This window comes from Pongo abelii, chromosome 6 (assembly GCF_028885655.2).
Source record: "Pongo abelii isolate AG06213 chromosome 6, NHGRI_mPonAbe1-v2.0_pri, whole genome shotgun sequence".
NCBI classification, from domain to species: domain Eukaryota; kingdom Metazoa; phylum Chordata; class Mammalia; order Primates; family Hominidae; genus Pongo; species Pongo abelii.
The window spans coordinates 43,236,033-43,260,911 of NC_071991.2; the positions used below are offsets into that span (position 1 = coordinate 43,236,033).

The 24,879-nt window shown below is 41.6% G+C and overlaps 1 long non-coding RNA gene across 1 annotated transcript in view; it reads left to right on the plus strand.

Annotated features, from left to right (window-relative positions):
- The first annotated feature begins 395 nt into the window (after positions 1 to 395).
- LOC134761722 (uncharacterized) overlaps positions 396 to 24,879 on the plus strand; it is a 70,561-nt gene continuing 46,077 nt past the window's right edge. Inside the window, exon 1 of the long non-coding RNA XR_010140786.1 lies at positions 396 to 557. This is a non-coding gene — a long non-coding RNA (uncharacterized LOC134761722). The remainder of the gene's footprint in view (positions 558 to 24,879) is intronic.

Here is a 24,879-nt window from a genome sequence, read left to right on the forward strand (position 1 = left end):
GGTTTTAGATTAATTTTTTGCAAGAAAAATAACTTGGAAACTATAAACATGCGCCTGAGTTTGGCATAGGGAATTTTGGATTTTAAAAGAAGGCATTAAGGTCCTGGCTTATTTCTGCTGGCCAAGACTTTACTTTCTAATGCCCTAAAACATGTTGAGTTCCTGTGCTTTGAATCCTATTAGAAATGGATATTTCAACACCCACCAAGACTCCTGCCCTTGTGCCTGTCCATGTAATGGGTATTTTGTTTTTAAATCCTGAGGTGAGTAGGGAATCTATGTTGGTCCATGAGCCAGGGTCAACAATTTCATCAGCCCAGCCAAATATTAAAAATATGTAGGAAAAATAAAGAGCCTCCCAGTTTCAATGAAGCTTTAAACAAAGTTGGCTGGTTATCCATTCAATGGGAATTCTGTTGCATAAGAAGGGGCTATGCCTTTCTGACAGTCGCTGATCTCAGGAAGCCACGTACCACTGACAAGTCACTGCCAAGGATCTTCACCACACTCTACCGCAGCATGCCTCTGTTCAGTGTCTTGACATCTGGGAACAATAGGTAAGTTATTTTTTTGACCCTTTCCTGTAAAAACTAGATTAAAATCTTAGGCCATTTTGGATAGGATGAAGGTTAGGATCAGATCAGTGGCAATTGTGTGCCCATGATGAAGAGGGAAATCTATATGAAGGCAAGCTCTATGTTTGCCTTGTAAAGTCCATCAATCAAAGACCAAAGGGAGATTTCACCAATGGGACCCAACAACTACCAGGTGCAGGGAAAAGTGTGAAAAACACCTAACACCTCTTAAAAGGTTTTCAAATTAATTTCAGCTGTGAAACTGTCTGAGCCCACATGATGTAATTTCTCTTGCTGTGGGGTTGCAACCATTATATATCTTAATTATGTAGGAGGAAGTTAAACCACAAAGGAAGAGTGATTTACCAAAGATTTGGGAGAAAGTCTAATTGGATCTTTAGTTAGACATGGCTACTTTCTCTTTTTCCAGAAGTTATCTTTTGGCTTTTTCTGGAGTCACATGAACTGCTTGGGTAAGGAATTATGTTTTAACTCTGAACAAGAGCAGGTACCATCATCCCACAGTTTGCCAGAAGGAGCCTAATGTGTCTGATGAAGATCTGAGTGATAAACACCTATAGACAATGGGGTGCAGAGAGAGGAAATGCATGTGAAAGGAGATAATAATATGGTGCTCCTATCGATACCTTATGTCATGGGCTTCCCAACGCCCATACTCCCATTCATCCTTCCTTCAGATGATTAGTCTAAATTAGTAATTTATCCCCCTGGATAATGATTGGTTCTAGAATTGTCAGGCCTAAGCTAGCCAGAGAAAATGAAATATAAGGAGAGTTCAGGATAGCTTTAAAAATCTAAGAGAGGGAAAGAAAAAATATACAAATATATGTGAATTTTTATATATATGTATATACATAGATGTGTGTATAACACTAATGTATATGCATGTATACATGTATATATACATATATGCATGTGTATGTATGTACATATATGTATGTATATATACACGTATGCATATGTGTATGTATATGTATATGCACATATGTGTGTATATATGTATGTATACATGTATGCACATATATGTGTGTTTGTATATATGTACACACATATATATGTATGTGACACTATAGTTACAGAAGGACACCAAAACACAGCTTCAAAGTGGTGGGAATGGAGAGAAAATGCCTTAAACACTGTTCATTTCCTCATCTCCACCTCTGCCTCACCATGTCCAGATGTGAACAAGGAGACATGCTTTCTTAATTGCTACTGGTAAACCAGCCTTGGAATAATGTTGACCTTATTGAGATGGATAGAGCAGGGAGATGCAAATACTTATATCCCCTTGATGACATTTGAGAGCTACTATATCAATTCTCCCTGAAGCCCCTTAACCTCTGGTCTCCCTGTAATGTGAGTTAATACATTTCCTCATTATATAAGTGAGTTTGAATCGAGTTTCTCTACTTGCAATAGAAAACCTAATCAATATAGGCAACATTTCTTAATCTTCACATCATGTTTTTTCGGGTCTATGTGCTGGTCATTCACCTCCCCAACATATCGTATCTTATCTCTGCCCTTCTCTGTTCCCAGGAGCTTGACGACTTTGGAATGTATTGCCTGGGTTCCAGTGGGAAGCAGCAGTATAAAATGGGGGACAGATAAAGAGTGTGAGGCATTTCTTCTCCATTCCCGCCAGCTTGGAGGCTGCCTTGCTGCTGGCAGCTGTGCCCTTGCATGACTACAGCTCCTGCAGGGTGGCCCTTCCTCCTTGGCCCCAGGAACACCGTTTCCTGCACTGGTCCCTTCTGCCCAAGGGGTGCTAATGGCTTCTTTCTATTGCCTGCCTTTGGCTGCTCCAACATCTCTTGTTCCTTCCTTTAACTTTGTCTATACTTCTGGAAGTGACTTTTTTATTAAAGTCTCTTCATGCAAACCATCTGTGGGGAATTCTATTTTCTTCCAGGACTTTGACTGATGCTGTCTGCCTTCTGCCTCACTTTCTGGCTTTCATTTGTTTAAAGTTATAAAATTCTCCAACCTTGAACTATAAGTAAAGCTACTTGGGGCAGATATTGGAATTTGGTGAAGATTTAAAGGCTTTTTCCTTTTGCCTATTGATTGCCTTTGAATGAGTGAGGGAATGGCAAGTTTTTTCTATAAATATGTTAGGCTTCCTGGGCCCTGCAGTTTCTGTTGCAACTATCAACTCTGCCATCTTTAAATGAATGGGTGTGGATGCGTTCTAATAAAACTTTATTTACAAACAGATAGTTTGTAAATATCTGTTTACAAACTTGGTGCCTGGGCCACAGTTTGCCGATGTCTGAGTTCATTCATTTTGTTCATGACCCTGCAATGTGGAAACAAGATTTTAGCCTCCTAGACAGTTGCAGAAGAAAATGCATTGTGAGGCATGTTTTTTGATTACAAGGTGACTCCTGCATATGATAAAGGCATTCTGAGAAGATGCATTTTATGTTAGATGTAGCACAAAATAATAATTTCCTGTGTCTACCAACAAGAGCCAAGCACAAATACAGCAATCCCCAGGATTGGGCCCCTCACTGTTGGCCAGGCCTTCCAAACTCCCCTCTGGAGCCTGAGGTAAATTCATAGGTCTGGGGACAGGCACTGGATTTTATAAGCCACTTTCTGCTGCCTACTCTTTATGTCAAGCAAGGACAGGAAATGAGGCATTCTCCCAGGGTGGCTCCTGAGTCTGGAGGAAAGTCTGGGTTGGTAAGCAACACAGAGATCTGCTGAAATGCCATGTCTTCCCAGGAGCTTTTTGGATTTTCAAGGTCAAGCGTCCGTCTTCCTTTGTGTGTTTTTCCCTAGGGGTTTCTTTATAGCTACCTTGGAGTTGTTATTACACCTTGGGTGTGGTAAGTTGGCAGTGCTCATGGTTGCCTTTGGCTACCAGTTAGTCAGGGCTTGGGGACAGACATAGACTTAACTCATCTTTGTGTGTGCCGTGAAACTGAGCACCATGCCTTCTACATGGTGGGTACTCAACACTTAATTAATAGAGCTGAATTTAATTTCTAAATAATTTCTAGGCATACCTTTAACATTTTCAGGGCTGGGAGAAGAGCATCGTTGAAGGCCCATAGACTACATGCCAAAATATTTAATTTACTCCACCTGCCTTGCGTTCTTACCCATGGCCCTATAGCCTACTCATTGGGAGTCACCCATGTGATCTGGGGGCAATGCCTTCCCCTAGGCCAGCCCTGTTATCCTCAGCCTAGGGGGTTGCACAGCCTCCCAGGACACAGTAGGGTGGAAACTGTGTTCTAGCTCAGGATTTCTGTGCTGTCCTGGGTAACCTGGGATGATCAGTGATTCAGCTTCCTAGGGAGACAGATGGGGATGGAGACCTTTTCCTTACGCCTCACTTGTCTGACTCAGCATTTCTGAGTAGTTCTAAGGGCCTCCTAGAACCACATCACTTAAGTAGAAGGAAAGAATACAGATATCTGAGGAATTGGTCCGCTAGACATCTACTGTGGACAGTGGGGGACAACCAGCCTAAAGACAAGCAGGCACTCTTTCTCTGCTCTCCTAGGGCAGAGGTGGCAATCATATCCCTCCCCAAAGCTCCCCTTCCCCCAACTGTCAATCATTCTCACCCTTGCTTTCTCTGGCCTAGGGGTTCTGTTCAGCTCACACTGTCTGCTTCTGTAATCCTGGTTCATTCAAGTATTTACTGAGATTTCTAAAATTTTTTGGCCCAGAGAAGAAAAATCAAGCATCTTTTGTGGCAGAGTTTGTGAGATCTGGGTCCACTGGGCCGGACCCCTCTTACCCGGATCCAAAGACAGGACCAGAACCCAGAAACTGCACCTGGAAGATATTATGTGCGTCTTCCCAATGAATCTGCCCATGGAACTATTCATTCTTGTTGAAACTTTCTGCTATGGTTGGTGTCTACCAGCGTTCAGATGTGCCTGCAGAGCTTGCTAAAATACTGCTGCTGGATTGCACCTCCAGAATTTCTCATTCTGTGGTCTGAGATGAAACCTGGAAATTCACATGTCTGACAAGTTCCCAGGTGATGCTACTTCTCTGGGGTCCACATTTGAGAACCACTGGCATCTATGATTGAACAGTCAGTGGAGCCCCCCAAAATAGCCATGATTCTCATAATTCTACAGACATGCAGTGGGTTACCCTCGCTGGCACTGGCCCTAAGATATTGTTAGAAACTTGATCTTTAGTAGCTGGGAAAAGAAGGAAAACATTTAAAGCTGCAAGCAATTTCCAGTCTCTAAGGGTGGGGACATGAATTTACCTCAGAGGCAAATTGTTGTTTTTGGTCTGGGAAAACCACTTGAGTCTGCCATTTATTTACAGAAATGTAAATCAAATATTCATCCACTGTTCTAGAGGGAAATGTGAAGTCAGTATTAACTCGAACACAGATGTTTTAGACCGAGAAGTTAAGTGTTCTATTTGATAACATAAATTTTGGGGAAGGAATGAGCCAAACTTCTGTCTGGGAGACATAGTTGTCTGCGAGGGAGGGGGGTGCATGTTCCAGCATTTCTAGGCCTGTCTGACTTTCAGGGCCCTTTGCTGTTAGCTGTTGCCTGTTCTTGTAGCTTTGTGTGTGCGACTCTATGTGTGGAGTTGTCTTCCAGAACTCCAGAGCTGAGGCCTGCGGACTGAGGAAGGAAGAACATCCCCAGAACAGCAGCTCAGCCAGGCACTTGGTATGTCCCCCACACGGTGATATCTGTCAGAATAACTCATCACGTAAGGAGGCTTAAATATTATTTTCTGATGTAGTTTTTCTTCTGGTGGATTTACTTTAGTGGAAAGAAATTTTCTCACCGTCAGTCTAACTGGGAATAGGCTGATGTTCAGCTGTGAAAAATAAGGGAGGAAGAGAGGGTACTCTGAGTAAGGGAAGGAACTTTCCTTTCAGGGCCTGAGGGCAACTGGGGACAGTGAGTCCCTTAGAGGTCCATGTGTTGGAGGAGGGGAAGCAGCATGAGCAGGGAGCCAGCCTGGGGGAATCACACAGACTGAGCGACAGGGTCCTGAAAGACAGGCCGGGGACCCTGAAACTCACCACTTCCAGTCCAAGGCTACACTTTCCTTCTCTCATAACTAAGTTTTTGGTGAACTGTTTAAAGTCGGAGGTTAGTCTCTGTTGTGATATGAGGATTTTAGGGAAGAATGTGTTACCGGCTTAGAACTAAGTGGCCAAGGAGAGGACAGGGCTCATGTCCAAGGCCAGTTCTCAAGGAGAGTGCCCTTCCTGCAGTACGAGGGTCTCCCAAGGATTATTGCAGGAGTCGAGCAGAGAAACACAAGGGGGTGGGCCATGCAGAGAACCACACCCCTGGAGGTGGTGAGGATGAGCAAATGCCCCTATGGGCAAGTTGGAGTTCAAGACAACCATGATTTTGAAGTCGTGATATGATGAAACTGGATATTTGGGTCACAAGTGGAGTATAGTTGGCTGGTTTGCTTAAACACGAGAGACAATTTGGCATTGTATGTGAACAGCCATCTTAAAGATATGATACAAGTGGAAAGAGTTCCTCTTCTTTATAGGATAAGGTAATTCATGTCTTCATGACAAGTGAGTACATCCAAAGCTACATCTGCAAAATAACTCTATCTGTCAATCTTAAATAAGAAATTAAGTTTGATTGTATGAGCTTCCAAAACTCCCTCTAATTAGGCAACCTGATTTCCATCAGCTCTATTAATCTCCCATGGCACATATACAAAAACCCTAAACATAGAAGGAAATAAAACCAAGTTAGAGCAACATAAAAGGTTGAGTAGGTGTAGGAGGTCACTACAGAAAATCAGTTCTCCTGTAATTTACTTGAGAGATCCAAAAATAACAATCAAATATCAATTTGGGAACAGATCCTTCCCTGCTCTATCATGGCTCCCAGGGACCAGTAGACGGACCAAGGCCATCCAGAAGGTGGGACATCTTGGCTTAGTCAAAGTAAGCATACTTGTGCAGAAAACCAAAGCAATTTGAGAAGAAGAAGCAAACATGTAACACATGCTGATTCAGTGAAAAAGCAAATTTATATCTAGCACATCTAAGAGTTGGATCAAGGACAGCACAGTGCAGACACCAGAGCTTTGGTGGTGACCACTAAGAATTGGGAGGAAAATGGCTTATGTGGAAAACAGTCATCTAATGCTTAACAAGAGGTGGAAGTCTATTCTCTCTCTCTCTCTCTCTCTCTCTCTGTCTCTCTGTCTTTGATTTCCTCCTTCCCTCCCTCCCTCCCTTCCTTCCTCCCTTCCTTCCTTTCACAGCATTTTGCTCTGTAGCCCAGGCTGGTGTGCAGTGGTGCAATCATGGCTCACTATAGCCTCAATCTCCTTGGTTCAAGTGATCCTTCCCCTTTGGCCTCCTGAGTCGCTAGGACTGCAGGCATGCACCAATATGCCTGGCTAATTTTTAAAAATTTATTCTAGAGATGGTGTCTCCCCATGTTGCCCAGGCTGGCCTCAAACTCCTGGTTTCAAGCAATCCTTCTGCGTAGGCCTCCCAAAGTGTTGGAATTATGGGCATGTACCACCATGCTTAGTCTATAATCTGTTTTCTATTCAAGGAGTTTTGTGTATCCACTGGCTTCTTCATCATAACAATCTTAAAACAAACGAGGGTAAATGACACCACTATTTTAAGGAGTATGGAAGCTATTATTTTCTGTAATAATTACTCTTCACTCTAGGAATTATAGTAGCATTACATATGAAGCGTCATATGACTAAGTCCAGATCTCGTGCACAGAACAGTTTACAAGGTTTATTGAGTTGCTTCTTATAGTATACTAATGTCTTACTAATACTATAGCATTAGTAATTATACTAATGCTATAGCATTAGTAATTATACTAATGCTATAGTATTCTTAATGTCTGCTTATGAAAACTATTCCTGGCTGGGTGCAGTGGGTCACACCCGTAATCCCAGCACCTTGGGAGGCCAATGTGGGAGGATCTTTTGAGGCCAGCAGTTTAAGACCAACCTGGGTGATGTAGCAAGATCCAATCTCTTCAAAAACTTTAAAAAATTAGCTGAGTGTGTTGGTGCACCCCTGTCCCTGTGACTCAGGAGGCAGGGGTCAGGGGACCCCTTGAGCCCAGAAGTTTCAGGCTGCAGTGAGCTATACTCACACCAGCCACTGCATTCCAGCCTGGACAATAGAGTGAGACCTTGTCTCTAAAAAATAATTAATTAATTAAAAACATTTTTTCAAAAATTTTTTTAGACTGCGAAACAGTGTTTTAAAAAATTGCTTTAGCTCCTTAATGTGAAAAATAGAAAAACATTATATTATCTACTTAGGATATTTTAGGAACTAATTCACATTGGACAGTATTTCTTGACTGAACAGTTTTTCCCTGCTTGCATAATTTCCTTGGGAAAATCTACTGGCGTGTAATTATCTTTCAACCACACTTTTCTAGCGGAGATTTCAGGGAGTTTTACCAATATTTTCCGATTTATCTCCTGGGCCTCCCTGTGCAGTAGGGATTATTCCTCTTCTGGAGCAATGGAGATAGTGAAGAACACACAAGTGAAGTGGTTGGCCCAGGCTCGCGTGGTGAGTCAACCTGGAGTCAGGCACTGCTTGGGCTCAGGACTCCCAGCTGAGGCTTATTGCCTATGCCAGCAAGACTGTTTCAGCTCTGATGGCCATGGGCCATTCATGGTGTTGAGCCATTGTAGGTGTCAATATTCTCTATGGGAAAGCTACTGTTGCTGTAACACCAAACAGTGGCATGTTGTAGAAGTTCAGGAACACTTGGCTGGGTGCGGTGGCTCACACCTGTAATCCCAGCGCTTTGGGAGGCTGAGGCAGGTGAATCACAAGGTCAGGAGTTTGAGACCAGCCTGGCCAACATGGTGAAATCCCGTCTCTACTAAAAATACAAAAATTAGCTGGGCATGGTGGCGGGCACCTGTAATCCCAGCTAGTCGGGAGGCTGAGGCAGGAGAATCACTTGAACCTGGGAGGCAGAGGTTGCAGTGAGCCGAGATTGCACCACTGCACCCCGGCCTGGGCAACAGGGCGAGACTCTGTCTCAAACAAAAGAAAAAAAGAAAAAGAAGAAGAAGAAGTTCAGGAGCACTCAAGAATTGAGGACGATGGAGCCTGTAGGACATTAGGCTTTGAGGACGATGGAGCCTGTAGGACATTAGGCTTCACTGGAACCTTTTGAACAAAGTTTTTGTCACACCCATTGTGCACTGCAAATGTGCTCTCCTTAGTTTGTAAGACCTTTGTATGCCAAAGGCTATCAAATAGTTGATTAGCTCACCCTTTATGCATCAGAATAGTTGTTCTGCAAGGCCCATTTTGATGCCAAAGCATTTGGGGTGACTTTTTAAAGCACGTTTTGAAAGACTTTTCCTTTCAAACTGTGAAAGTGACTGAACTGTTTTTTTAGAAAATATGAATGCAATTTGAATTCTAAATCAAGTCGACACAGATAATTCATTAAGTTTATATAGACACTCATGTTGAATACAGTTAACATGTGTTTGGCAATTTGATCTTCTATGGTATTAACTGAAACATTAGCTGTTTAATAATCTGAAAAGAACGTAGCCGAAAAGGGTGCCCAGGAACCTCAAAGTTGGATGGCCAATTTAATACCTTTCTAGAAGCGGCTACTGTGCACTTGCCTTTCAAGGTGCTGCACCCTGTGTTTGGAAGAATATAAAGCATGGTCTTTGCTTTCAAGGAGTTTACCTTTGAATGAAGGAGAAAGAAACTCACATAAAGGTAACAAAAGCTGTACTAGGCACAAAGTACTATAAAAGTATAGAGGCAGGAGAAATCATTGTATGGGAGAGAAGAAAGGCTTCCTGGTTCAGACTGCCTTTGAGCTGCCCTGTGGTTGGGAAGGCGACACTGGGAGAAGAGGGCCGGGGACTTATTCAGGGGGGCTGCAGGAAACTGGAGTTAGTTCAGAAAACAGAGACTGGTCTGATGAGACCCAAGCCCTCGTTTCCCGTCTTAGTAGCACTCCCCCAAAATGCTTATAAAGCATTAAGCAGAGATAATCAATCACAATGTACCAGCTATAAAGATCTGTGTGGTCTTTTTACTGCCCCCGCATTACAATGAATGGATCAAAGAGCTTGCTACATGGCATTACAAAGGACAAACTGGCTGGCTGAAATTTAGAGCATGATGACCCCTCGGGCCCCTGGACACCAGTTGGCATTTAGGCGACCCATGATATGCTCTTGATCTTTACACCATGCCTCTGGATCCGAGTTTGCTTGCAGGTCCCTGTATCTGGGAGTATTTTGCTAGTATATAATGAAAGACTATCAGTTTGTCTGAAATATTTGCTATCCCTGATCAGTATATTCTCTCTCCTGGTATGGATTTATTAATTGACTGTAGGAGATTTGTCATTATGGTGAATGAAATGTTTGCTAGTCAAAGGCTTTGCCTCCGCATAGGTACACAACACTTTCCATTGAGTGCTAGGAAAAAAATACTGGAAATTTCTGTTTCCATTTTAATGTAAAAATAAGAAAGAAGTAAAGCTTCACTAACATATAATGGACAACCTCAGGGGTGTACAAGTCAGAGATTCTCATGTCACCTCTCCATGTTGAGTGGGAGGACAGAGATAGTCAAGGCATGACCCCATTGCTCTCACTGAGACTTGTTGTAGTTTAAGTAAGTGAATTTACATGTTATGTGTTTATAACGTTGTTACCTCACATTATTATATTATATTATGTTATCAAGTTTAGGCTAAACAAAATGCACAAACATATTTTAAAAAATCCTGGAAAAAACTAATGAACAGAGGATACTTCTAATAATGCAAGCCAAGTGGAAAGTATGAAAAAGGGTGGAGCAATCACCTTTGCTCAAGTCCTTCTGCCACACAATGAAGTTAAAAACACAACAGTCAATTCTGATCTAAGAAATTAGCCACAAAAATATACACTATATATAATTATATACACTAGGCCAGGCATGGTGGCTCATGTCTGTAATCCCATGACTTTGGGAGGCTGAGGTGGGTGGATCACTTAAGGTCAGGAATTCAAAACCAGCCTGGCCAACATGGCAAAACACCATCTCTACTAAAAATACAAAAATTAGCCAGGCATGCTAGCACGTGCCCGTAATCCCAGCTACTTGGGAGGCTGAGGCAGGAGGATCATTGAACCCAGGAGATGGAGGTTGCAATGAGCCCAGATCGTGCCTCTGCTCTCCAGCCTAGGCAACAGAGAGAGATCCTGTCTCAAAAAAAAAAATTATTATTATAATAATTATATACACTAAATATAATTACTAAAAAACCTTTTAGATAGGGATTTACAAGACCCATTGTTAAGGATGATCTGGCTCTAAGAGTATGTTGTGCCCTAAGTTATCAGCTAATAATAGTAAGTAAGCATAATTTATAAATAAATATACACTTATAACGACATAGGCTTAAATTTTGGGGATCATAGAGCAAGAGCATCTCCTTCTGTGTCAGGTATCTAATAAGATGGACTGTACCCTGGTGAGCATGATGTCATGGATATAGCAACACCTGTCTCTGTCTTTCTTCTCTATAGAAAACCACCCCATGGGCCTCTTCCCTGGGTCAACACTGCCAGAGTCCAGTAGTTTAGATTCCCTTTCCTAGAGTTCATGTTAAACGTCAGGATTCAGTGTTGCACTCTGTCTTTACTATCTTAGTCACACTCTGATTGTTATGCTTTAGATCTAAAAGACCTTTGGATTGTAAATAATACTTTGACAGATACAGGTTTAATCCATTATGTTTTGATTTTGCTGAGGTCTAAATAAGAGGGGACATTGTCACATGCCCCTCAAAGGGCACCTTCATTTATGTTTAATGAAGAACACCTCCAATAAAAATATTGGACAAACTAGAATGGAGAAATGGCTTGCTTTCCAAATTGACTTTTCTCCAAACCATGGGATTCCATTTATATTGTAAGAACAAGTGACATGAACATGAAAGATGACGCATTGTAGTTTTACTAAAAGATGGTACAGGGTGGCCTACCTCTAAAGTAAAGAGAATATAGATGTGTTTTCTTACTTCCTCAATGGAATTGTTGGGGCAAGTGGTTACAATTGAGTGACTTGTCCATAGCCGAGTCAGTCCTAATGGCTAAATTATACTGTTGCAGAGTCTTCATTTCTCTCTAGACTCCTTGGGAGGATTACAAACACTTAGCACTGCAAACACAAATATTCATTTTATGTGTCATAAATACTTATAATATCTTAATTGCTTTAAATCTCTTCTCTCTTTTCAGCCAAGGGCACTACCAACTCCTGGGGTTTAAAAAAGTCTTCTGATAACTTTAATGTGCTTTGTTATGTATTAACTTTGTAATGTAACCATCCAACTAGCACCAGAAAATAATAAAACAGCCAGACTATAGGAATTAGCTCATTTTTCCCAGGTTAGAAGTAAAAAGTCATACTACAAGGTCAAGCTATCATGAGATGGTGCAAACTAGAGAAGGTTAAGAGTGAGTAGTTAACAGTAAATAGGGAAAGCAATTAATGAAATAATGAAATCAAACCAAAAGTGAAATCAGTTTGTAAACAAATGCAAAGTGAGTTTTATTGTTTCCTGTACTGGATCTGAATGAGTTAATCTAGTTTACCAAGCCCGCTAATCTTTAGGAAGTAATGGATACCCTAAGAGAACATGGCTCACTGTCCCTCTGCACTTTGTGTCACCCTATAAGAATGCTAACATTCTTTTTGGTGCCTTGCTTGTCCACATTATGTAATGTTGCCTTTTCCGCTTAAATGTATGTGGCATTTAAAGTCTCTAAAACTCTAGTTGGGAAGGTTAGGTAGTGGAGTCTCTCTCCACATACTTCTCAGGGCTTTAATCTAACCCTTGCCCTTCTGCAGGGTATAGCCGGTTCTAATTGCAGCCAGCCCAGCAACTCAGAAACCAATTTAGGGGCCAGAGCCCTGCCTCTGGCAAGACTTGGAGGCCTGAGCCCGTTAGCATAATAAATATTTCTTTTTAAGTACTGTAAGTATCATAACAACAAGGCCAAACAGGTCCCCACGGGTAGCCTGCTAGCTCTCCATCACAGAGCAATGGGGCCAGGAAAGTGTCTTCCCATACATTGGAGGAGGTTTCCTTCCGTGGACAAGTAAAGAAAAGTGCAGAAAGAAGACTGAGCGGAAGTGACTAGATATTTTGGCAGGATTGAGGAGTGATTTTTGTTTTTTTGGTTTTTTTTTTTTTTTGGCTGTTAATGAAATTAGGATTGTTTTTCACATTATTGTTATAAGCAAGGTCAGCCATCAAAAGACTGAATGCAGCAGTATAGAATTCAAAAGAATGATCAAGCACCTGCCACGTGCCCGTCCCAAATACAGGCGCCGGAAATCAAAGTGGGCACCAAGGGGCAGTTCTTAACGTTACCTGGCTGGAGGCCTCCACCTGCTTTAAACTGTATTGAAATGCTCGGAAAGATTCACTTTTCCTTTTTTTAAAATAAGAGAATCGAGGTGGGAGTGTTTGGGGGGTGTGTGCGTGTGCCGGGGCATATGCCTGTGCTCATGAATACACCCTCGCCTTTGCCAGTAGTGTGTTTGTCATCAAACTTGAAAGAAGTGCAAGTTTTAGCTGGAGGGAAAGCTTTTTATAGCAGAGTTACAAATCATTTCAAGGAGTGCTTTCCAGTTAAGAGCTGACAGCTCCTGCATGAAGTGACCACGCCAGGCATGCCATTCAAGGAAGCTTGGAGACCAGTTTCATTTGTCATCTAAAGTGGAAGTGATGTGATATGTTCTTGGGGAAGCCATGTGAGCAAGCAAGAGGTAGTGTTTCTGTAATTTTCACTGTCTTTGGATGAAACCAGAAGGAGGTGTTAGTATGATATGATATATAATATTGAGGCTGAAGTGATTAAGCAGTTGTATGTGGAGCTACTGTTTAGGGCATAGTGGAAATGAAAATGATGTTTATTGTTGCACAGAAGGTGTCTGGCCACCAAGTTTCTGTTCAATCAATGATCTATGTGCTGTTAGGACCCCCAGCCATAAGTTGTTGCCTCTGTGTGGCATACTTTATAACTTTTTCCCGTCATATAATGAGAATTCCTAGCCCAGAGAGAGAAATCAGACACAGATCTCTTAAGCTGGAGATGGAACTCTATGGTACAGCAGAGTTAAAGCTAAAATTGAGAAAGTATAATAGAGGTCAACAAAGACACTCCTGAAAGTCCATTGAGAAAGATTCCTGTTTAAGTAAGAGATTAAGTCATCTAGTCTCTGAAGCAAGAAGGGATCTTTCAGTACACCAGACCCAAGGGTCATGAATAATAGAGGGCACACCATGTCTAGACTAGATAAGAACTCATCTTGAATCCCCACTTTTAGCACCAGTTCCTGAGTGCAAAGGAGCTGGAGGCTGATATCGGAAACCACTGTGTTTCCATTCAAGTTCATTGGCTGTAACTATGTAGGCCTTGACTGTATGAAAGTCAGAATCCTGAAAAAATAGTTGTTTCTTATTTTTTAAAAAACACTTAAAATAATTGTTAAAATAACAAAAATATAGTGGTTGCCAAAAACATGTTGTCTTTATTGTTATATCAATAACTTTTTATGGAAAATTGAATATTCAAAGGAGCTTATTTGTAGGAAAAACAAGTCATAAACAGTATTGGTTATAGGCAGAGACAGTTCCAGCAAGAAGAATTTGGATGTTGTTCTCCATCCCTTACTATAATTTCTTGCTGAGGAAGCCTCTATTATATTCAGGGATAGCCCAGGCTTGTCCTTCCATGGGACTTCACCATCATATCCTGCTCTTCCTAGGCTTTCTCTAGGGTGAAGCACAGGGCCAAGGTCAGTTGTTTGTTTGTTTTCAGTGTAGCTGAGAACCTTCATTCTAATTGGAACTGAGATTTTCTCTTGCTTCTTTTCAACTGCGGCAATGTTAACTGATGCTTTCCTTGCTTAATTTCACTTACGTGTTAAAAAGTAAAAAAAAAAAATCACTGGGAATATATATGCATTTAGACAGTAAAAATCTCAGAAATTATTGCATTCATATTTTTGAAAAACATTACTTTCTTCCTTGCTTTATTCTGTTATATATGAATTTTAACATGCAATATATATATCTATTTAATTTGCACATAGCTTTTGTGTATCCATATACATCTTGAATAAATTAAGGAATGGCTATGATTCTCACGACAGAGTTTAGGGTCTATGTCCTAAGTTTTATCATATGCAAATACCTGAATCAGTAGACTTTCACTGATCATCCCAGCCAAAATCTTATTGTACAAAACAGGCAAAACCAAATAAGCAGCATCCTGTGTAGCCCTCTGCCTTAGTGAGGCTTATTTCTGTCTGGGAATGCAACATGCTATAATGGCTTCACCAGATGGGACACTTCACACTGTCAGCACCCCCTTCCACCCCAATATGCCACTGTGTAGGAGAGAAAGCCTTTCAGTGGATGAGGATAAAATGAGGACAGTGTCCTTTTTGAATTAAAAATATAGCACTCATGAAAACCACAGGAAGAAAGTTTAGTTCAATAATTTGAAAGTGAGGGTGAATTTAGGTGCCTCATTAATTACCAGAAGCAGAATCTGGGACACCCTGGTTATTTCCTTTCCTCATCCTAAAGCAAAGTGGCTTATACTCTCACCACACTGCTCTCCTTCTACCACCTGCTCTGTTAATTTCACTGACTTACACTTTTGGAAAATTAAAATCCAAATCAAAGCTCTTGTTATTAAAGTCTCACGATTCGCCATGCAAGCCTGTCATGGCAATGCCCACGAATGGCCCACACAGCGCCAAAGCCGTTCATTTCCTTCCCATGTTCCCCTTTCTCTGACAAAGAATGCTAACTCTGTAAATAAATGAAGGCAGGCAGCATTTAGGCCCAGGACTGCTGTCCTTTTTTAACATTTAGCGACATGGAATTTAAAATACTTGATGGCAAAGATTGAGACAGAGACACCTTTTTCCTACTGCACAGTCCCTTTCCACCACCCATTGTCGCTGCCTCAATAATTGTTTTTTCTTTTTGTTAAATCTGTTTTTAACCTCCATCCCCTTACTGTATTCTTTTTTGTCTGTGCTTTTCGTGGTATTTAAATACAATCACTGCTGAGTTCATCTTCCCCTAAGCAATCCTTCTTTTTAGCTATTGGACAAAATGAGGGCTGGGACTACCTGGGGGTACTGCTCAGATGTTCAACACATGTAGGGGCTGCAAAAAGCATTTCCTCAATGCATTTCCTTTATGTTAATGCACTTCAAACTCTAATAATAACATTTCATTTAGGGGAAAAGTAAATTGTTCTCTGTCAGTGAGGCAGATCATTACTTTTCCATTTGCTGTCGTGGATATGTGTGCCGTCTCTTCATAACTTACATGCTAAGAACACACCAATCAATGAGAGGCGATGTGAGTTATTTTTCTAATAAACAGCACACAATATTGTGCTGATTCAGGGATGGTATGTCACCCAGACCCCCAATGACCAATAACACAAATTTGTGAAGTTCCCTGCTGCTTTAGAAATATGGTTTATAATCTCTCTTTTCCTCTGTGAAACCAAATTATTTGTTTCAGTTGAACTCCTAGGCATTTCATGTTTAGACTCTTTGTGAAGAAGCAGCAAAACATTGTGGTTAAGAATTTCGGCTTTGGAGTCAGAAAGGTCTAGATGAGCATCCAGGCTCTGTTGTGAGCAGCCAAGTGGCCTTCTGCACCCTATATGTTCTCTTGGAGTCTCAGTGTCCCCTTCTGAAAGTGAAGATTAACAATCAAACCTGCCTGACAGAAGTTGTCTTTTAGAATATTGAATTAGGTAACAAAGACTATATAAGTTGTGTAGTGCTTGGCACCTAATCAGGACTCTTCAAAAGGTAACTTCTTACTATAGTTGGTGTGATTCAATCTTAGGGCATGGTGGGCAGGATCCATCCACAGAGGATGTAGGATGTAGTCACCCACTTAACATTACGATAACCTCCTGTGAATATTTCATCTCCACTCCTGGGCTTCTGTGACACCACGCTGTTGGCTATTCCCTTACTTCTCTGGACTCAGTGCCACATCTTCCTCTCCCAGCTGTTAAATGACATCCTTGACACCATCTTCTACCTTTTCCACTAAACCAACCCACCGTCGAACCCTGTGGACCTGTTCTCTGAAGTCTACTGTCTTCCCTCTGCATCTACAACTGCTGTTGCAGCCCAGGCCACCAGTATCTGTCACCCGGGTCACTGCACTTGCCTCCCTACAGATTTTCTTGTATTCATTCTCTGTCTTCAGCTCCTTTGCTGCAGAACACAGTAATCTGTTAAAACTGAAATTTGAATGCGTTATTCCCAGCCAAATTTCTGCTTCACACCCTTCTTTAGCCTTGTTCTTAGACCAAGGTTGCCACCATGATCTGTGCTGTGAGGCCTGGCCCTTCCTGCTGTCCGTTTCACATTGAATCCTCCCTTTTGCATTTCAGCCATGCTGGCCTCCAGCTCCTAGCAACCAGGGAGACTTGATGAAGCAATGGTTTATTTTTCTTTCTGCATATACTTTAATATTTATAACTGGGAGAGAAGAATTCAAAACTTCCTTTTCCTTCCTAAGGGCATGAAGAGGTTTAGTGAGTTCTTATTTTCCATGGGCTTTTGGAGAGTTTCACATAAAATGTCAAAAACAAGCCTCAATATATTATTATGACTTGAACTAGGCCCAGACAACTTTGGTATTTCCAGTAGGACTGAATTATTAAACCAATAGCCATTCCCTTAGCATGTGTGAACTTCCATTTCTAGGCCAAAGTCTAGCTAGAAAAGTGCTGACATTTTGAAACATTATATAGCAGAAGAGTGCAGTGGAATGTTTTGTAACCTCAAAAGATGTTTAGTTTGGGATTCAATCCCAGGTGTCACGGTAAGTTAGACAGGTGACAGTGAGGTATCCAAGGTGGATACATAACTCACTGGGTGACCAGGAGCTCAAAAGCAGTATTGGAATTGAGGTCGCAGGCTCTTGAGCATGAATCTGTTTTATGGTAATTTCTAGGTGACAGCCCAGCAAAGCCCTCCTCCTCTGTCTCCACTATTATTCTGATATCTTCACTCTGGTCATTGCTGGGGAGTGCTCAGAGATAAGCCAAGAGGAGGACAAGGGACTTTAATTGTAATACAGGGATGCTGAGAACACCTGTTGGAGGGCACCCAGCTACACACAAAAACCTCTATACTGTGATAGCTGCTCAGGATGAGAAGTCCTTGTTCTTATGGTGCATATAGGTGTCTTCTGGAATATATAGCCAATACTGCAGTTTTCCCATCTCTGCCACTTCCTGAGTGGCAAGTTGGTGGGGACATGGCAGGGTGCTTGACATGTGTGATGCTGTGTAGATGGGCTCTCAGTAATTCCTTCTCTGTCTTCATCTAAACTTCACAGGCAAAAGTGAACAAGCTGTTGGACTTGTTACTGTTTTCAGTTTTGGTCAATTTATTTCAGCCATCGAAGCCTTAACGCTTGGAGCATTCCTGCTAATACCAATATCCCTTGGCCTTATATTGTCATGGGAATTTTATGGAGATTTTTGGAGGTTAAGGGAGGTCTTCTAAGACCCTCTGGATCAGGTTACTCCCCTCTGCTATGCCCTTCATGGCACTTGCTTTTTCTCCATTTACAAAATTTATCCCACCTATAATAATTGGTTTACTACCGTCATCCCTGCCAGACTGGAAGTGCCTTGTGGATGCAGGAATCTTGCTTATCTTATTCACTGTGGTTTCCCCTATGTTGGACCTATAGTAAGTGCTAAATAAGTTTTTTTTCTTTCTTAAAGAGTGGATGAATGAAAGTAATCCAAAACCAGAGAATATGTCATAAAATGAAACTCCCAAAATATTAGTGTGGGATCTAAAAAATAAAAAGTTTACTGCTGCATTTTAACTAGGGCAAGTTTTAGTACCTTCTGACACTAATCTAATAATAAGAATGTAGAATAATTTAAAAATAATTGATAAGCTGAACTTCATTAAGTTTAAAAACTTCTGCTCTGTGGAAGACACTGTCAAGAGAATGAAAAGACAAGCCAAAGACTGGGAGGAAATATTTGCAAAAGACTTATCTGATAAGGGATTGTTATCCAAAACATACCAAAAACTCCTAAAACTCAACAATAAGAAAACAAACAACCAGATTTAAAAATGTGCCGAACGCTTTAACAAAGAAGATGTACAGATGGCAAATAAGCATATGAAAAGATTTTCCACACTATATGTAATACAAATTAAAATAACAAAGAGATTCCACTGCATGTCTATTCAAATGGCCAAAATTCAGAACGTTGACAATACCAAATGCTGGCAAGGCAGTAAAACAACAGGAACTCTCTTTCATTGCTGACGGGATTTTGAAATGGTATAGCCACTTTGGAAGACAGTTTGGCAGTTTCTTATAAAACTAAAGCTACTCTTACTATATGATCCAGCAATCCTTGGAATTAACCCAAAGGAGTTTAAAACTCATGATCATGTACAAACTCGCATATGGGTGCAGGTTTGGAGTTATTCATAATTGTCAAAATGTGGAGGCAATCAAGATGTCTGTTGGGGTGAATGGATAAATAAAACTGTGGTGCATCCAGACAACAGAATATTATTCATCATAAAAGGAAAAGCTACCCAGCCATGAGAGGACATAGAGGAAACTTAAACCCATATTATTAAGTGAAAGAAGCCAATTGGAAAGGGCTACATATTGTATGATTCCAACTATATGACATTCTGGTAAAGGAAAAACAGTGGTTGTCAGGGGTTTGAGGGGAAGGAGGAAAAAATAGGAGGCACACAGAAAATTTTTAGGGCAGTGAGACTACTGTGTATGACACTATAATGGTGGATACGTGTCCTTATACACTTGTCCAAACCCATAGAATGTGTAACACCAAGAGTGAACCCTGATGTAAACTACGGTCTCTGGGTGAGAATGATGTGTCAATGCAGCAGGTAGATCAATTGTAACAAGTGTACCATTCCGGTAGGGCAGCTGTCCCCAGCTTTTTTGGCACCAGGGACCAGTATGGGGGGAGACAATTTTTCCACAGACAGGTGGTTTGAGGGATGGTTTTGGGGTGAAACTGTTCCATCTCAGATCATCAGACATTAGATTCTGATAAGGAGTGTGCAACCTAGATCCCTCACATGTGCAATTCACAATAGGGTTCACTCCTATGAGAATCTAATGCCACCGCTGATCTGGCAGGAAGTGGAGCTCAGGCAAGTAATGCTGGCTAGCCCACTGCTCACCTCCTGCTGTGCAGTCCAGTTCCTAACAGGCCACAGACTGGTACCGGGTATTCTGTGGCATGAGGGTTGGGAACCCCTGTGATAGGGGATGTTGATAATAGTGGAGTCTATGCATATGTAGGGGCAGCAGCGACATGAGAAACTCTTTACTTTCCTCTGAATTTTGCTGTGAATGTACAACTGCTTTTAAAAAGTTAAATCTTAAAAAACAAAACAAAACAAAAACAAGCAAACAAAAAAGCCAGCTAACATGTAGAGAATGCTAACTGTGTTTAGGGTGATGTTCTAGCATTTTTATATACCCTAAATTGTATCATCCTCACCACAGCCTTAGGAAGTAGGGACTATTATTGCCAACTTACAGTTGAGGAAACAAGTTCAGAGAAGTTGGAGACTTGTGCAATTCATAAAACTGGCAAGGAGCTGGTTCACACCCAGTTGTTTTCTTCACTCTATTGTTCTAGAGAACTGAAAGCAGATGCTAAGATAAAAGAAGCAATGGGAGAAATATATTCTGGGGCCTGCTCTGTCCAAGGCCCTGAGAGGGACCCAGAAGCCATTGTATGAAATTCTATCCCAACCTTGAAGGAGTTACCAGGAGTTGAGCAGCATTTAAAAAGCACAATAAAAACGCAGAGCAATAACACAATGTCAATGCAGTAGGTAGACCAATTGGTCTGGAGACCAGGCATGACTAATTGTGATATGAATTGTCCTCATGCTAAATACCAGGGTGCAGAGAATGGAGGGAGAGTCAGCTGAGACCTGGGACAGCCCAGCAAGGTTTCATAGAAAGCAACTGACCTGAACTTAGCCCAGAAAAATGGGCACAGGGGATGTGAGTGGATGGCTGGAGGGGATGTAAGAATTATGAGGGATGATGTGAGCAAATATGTCATGTTGAAATTTTTCTTAAGTGGATTCAAAATAACCAACAAAATATTGTCCTTAAGCCCAGATTTTTATCCACCTCTGAAAAAAATGTGAGATTTTTGGTCATTTAGTAGCTTTTCCCCCCACATTCGTTTCTCCAGCTATAAAATGAAGATATCACTTTCCATATTCCTCCCCCATAGAGATGTTGAAAGGGTTAAAGTATTCTGTAAAGCTTTGAGGGCCTCCTTAAAGCAGTTGTGCAAAACCAAATTATAATCATCGTTGTTTTTGTTGTTGGTTTTTATTATCTTTATTGTAAAACTGACCCAGGGGAAGCATTACTTTTAGTGTGGTCACAGTCTGCTCAAACACTTAACTGTCTCATTGTGACCCACCTGACTGGAAAGGTGCAGCAGATCCTTGGCCTCCACACACCCTTCTTCCAGCAATCCCTACTGTTCCAGAGGCTTTCCAGGGGCCAGGGCCAGAGCCTGAGGCTGGGACTAACTCATAAATAGGTTTATTTTTCATTTGGCACATACAATGTAATAAAAAATGAATTCCTTACTGGTATTTAAATATTGGTAAATTTCAGATAAAAATCTAGAATTCTGGCTTCCCTTCTGTAGAAGATCTGACATCTGTGGGCCTGCAGGTTGCACCTGCCACAGCAGGAATCAGCCAGTTCACTGGATGTGTGCTCACCCCTTGACTATACCCCATGTGGCCTTCATCCTCGTGGTGGGTAACTGCCGGTTCTGAGAAAGATCCATCAGCTTCTTTCAGCTACATCAGTCTATTTTCCAGCCAAAACACTGACTGGTCTACATTGAGCTGCCTATAATGGCCACACCAGTGAGTAGGGTGCTAGGGCTGGGTCAAGCAGAAAAGAGGTGGCAGGACTAGTTGAGTGGATGGAGACTGAGCCAGAGGGAGAAGGAAGGGATTTGACTTCAGAAGCTGAAGCCAAAGGCCAGGTTCAGGGAGTCAGGTATTAGGCTTCTCCCAGTGGGCAATGGGAGCCAATAGCAAAAGTTGTGGAGCCAATTCCACCAGCCCTGAGCATCTGCCAGGGCATGCCCTTTAGTGACACTGTTTATTTCGATTAGATAATTCATATTTGTACATTATAAACATTGGAGAAATTACATACATATGTGTCCTTGCATACATATGCACGTACACCCAGATCTAAGCCCACCACCAGCAATTCCAACACAATAGTTGCGGTTAGGGGTGGGAGGCAGTATTTTCTGAAAGCTCGGGGCATTTCTAATGTGCAATGTACAGCCAGGGTTGAGAACTACTGCTCTCAGTGAGCTGATCTTCCTCGTGACACCTTATCTCCATTCATTCATCTCAGTCTGACCTCATAAACTGAACATTCTTTAAATTATTCAGTTCCTTCTACGCAAAAACCCAATCTTTGGAGGCTCCTCTCTTCCTCTTTCAGTTTCCTAACGTATGTCTGGGTGGATGAAGGAGGCTTACTGTGTCTCAGATCTGGGTGGTTGGGTCCTCTGGATGACATCATTTGTCCTATTGGTCATTTGCAGCTCAAGTTAGTCCCTAGTGGAACATGATTTGGCCATCCCTGATGTGATTAGGGCCTGACAGCCTCCCTGGCTGACTTAGCCCCAGTCTGGCTCACGCAAGTGCCATGCACCTCTCAGAACCAATGTGACATTGTCCAGCTGTCCCCTCTGGCCCAGAATATCAACCTAGAGGAGTTTGCTATGCTGGATACCACCCCAACACAAGGGCCTCGCAGTAGTCCCACTGGCCTTTGAGTACCCCTCAGGGCCTATGCCAATCTGTCCATAACATGATAAATAATCGTGGCTCCCTGGGCACTACCATGTTGCATTGCCAGTTTACATTGATGGAGCTTTGACTGGTGGGTGTGGAGGCAGCCTTCAAGAGGGTCACCTTCCATAGTTTTATTAAATTGGAATGAATATACTCTGCTTTCTGTTTTCCCCAGAATCACTACTCCTTCTGGTTGTTTTCCCCTGCCTTTTTATCCATTTCTTCTACCAGATATTATGTGGCTAGAAGAGGCAAATTTACCTCTACTTCCCCTCTGCATCCATTGGGATTCCCATGTTGCATCTTGTCCCCTTGGCAGATGGGAACCTTGCGGATAAGGAGACCTAACTCAGGAAGAATTTATGATTGTCCTCATTACAAATTAACTTCCACAAATTCTTCTTTCACATGTTCTTGGCTATTCTTATCCACTTACTCTTCCAGTTGCAGAATCCAGAGGACTTACAATTCTAGAGTACAGTTCTTTCTATTAGACCTGTTACCCTTTGAGGCAACATGTAGTCACTTAGAGTGGCCCAATTCTGTAAGATAAACTCCACTGTGACAGTATTGGGGACATCTGTAAGAGCTCCTTGAATGTCATAGCTGCTATAAAAGAATCTCATATTTGGCTTAGAAGAAAAGGATATGATAGTCACCAGAGCTGTTCAAGATGTTCTGGCTTTCTCTCTTTCTGGATAGAAGAAATCACATCTTCACCTGCTGGGAATTAGCTGTGGACATGAGACTTGCTTTGGCCAAGGAGATACGAAGGCTGATTCTGGCCAGCCATTAGGAGCCACTTTGAGCTTCACCATTGCCTTGGTGTACCCTTCCAATATCTTAGGCAATGTTCCAGGTGGAGGCTGCTCTACCAGCTGGGATCCTGGCTGGGATCCTGGATGGAGAACATCACTCAGCAGAACCCCACATGACCCTCAGTAGACGTGTGGCATGAGTGAGAAATAAACCTTAGTCTTTCGAAGCCTCTGAGATTTGATATAGTTTGTTACAGCTGAGCCTATCCTGAATGAAGAGAAGAATATGAAGCATGGTGTTTGGTATTTGTGCATATGCAACCAGGAACAAGTACCACAGCCTCCACCCAACTCAATCCTTTTTTTAAAATTTACTGTCCCTCTTTTAAAATTATTTTATATGTATTAAAAACAGATAAGTCCAAATTCACTCTTTTTTTTTTTTGAGACAAGATCTCACTCTGTTGCCCAGGCTGGAGTACAGTGGTGCAAACATGGCTTACTACAGCCATGAACTTCTGGGCTCAAGTTGTTCTCCCACCTCAGCCTCCTAAGTAGCTGGGACTACAGGTGTGCACCACCGTGTCTGGCTAGCTTTTTAAATTTTTAGTAGAGACAAGGTCTCCCTATATTACCCAGACTGGTCTGAAATTCCTGAGCTAAAGAGATCTTCCTGCCTCACACCTTTGGAGGCCTCCCAAAGTGCTGGGATTATAGGTATGAGCTACTGTGCCCAGTCTTCAAAATCACTTTTATCAGAAAATTGAACCCTTCTGCATTGTTGAGGGAAATGTAATTGGTACAGCCATTAAGGAAAACAGTATGGAGTTTCCTTTAAAAATTAAAAAATAGAACTACCATATGATCCAACCATCCTACTTCTGAATATATGTCCGAAAGAAATGAAATCAGTATTTCAATTCATGTTCATTGCAGCATTATTCATAACAGCCAAGATACAGAAAAAACCTAAGTGTCCATTTACAGATAAATGGATAAAGAAAACATGATATGTATATATATGTGTGTGTGTGTACATATATATACATATATACATATATATGCACATACACACACACATATATATATATGATGGAATATTATTCAACCATAAAAAGAAATAGCCTGCTATTGGTTGACATCACAGACAAACATGGAGAGCATGATACTGAGTGAAGTCAGTGAGACATGGAAAGACAAATACTGCATGATCTCACTCATATGTGGAAAAGACAGTAGAAATAGAGAGTAGAAGGGTGGTTACCAGGGGCTAGTGGTGAGGACAATGGAGAGGTGTTGGTCAACAGGTAAAGTTTCAGTTATAAGATGAATAAGTTCTGGACGTCTAATGGTGGCTATAGTTAATAATACTGTATATTTAGCTGAAGTTTGAAAGATCTGAAGTGTCTTCAAGACACACACACACATATACACACACACACACACAAAGGGTAACTGTGGGTGGTGATGGACATGTTAATTAACTTGATTGTGGTAATCATTACACTATACATAGGTATCGCAAATCATCATGTTGTAACCTTGAATACATATGATTTTC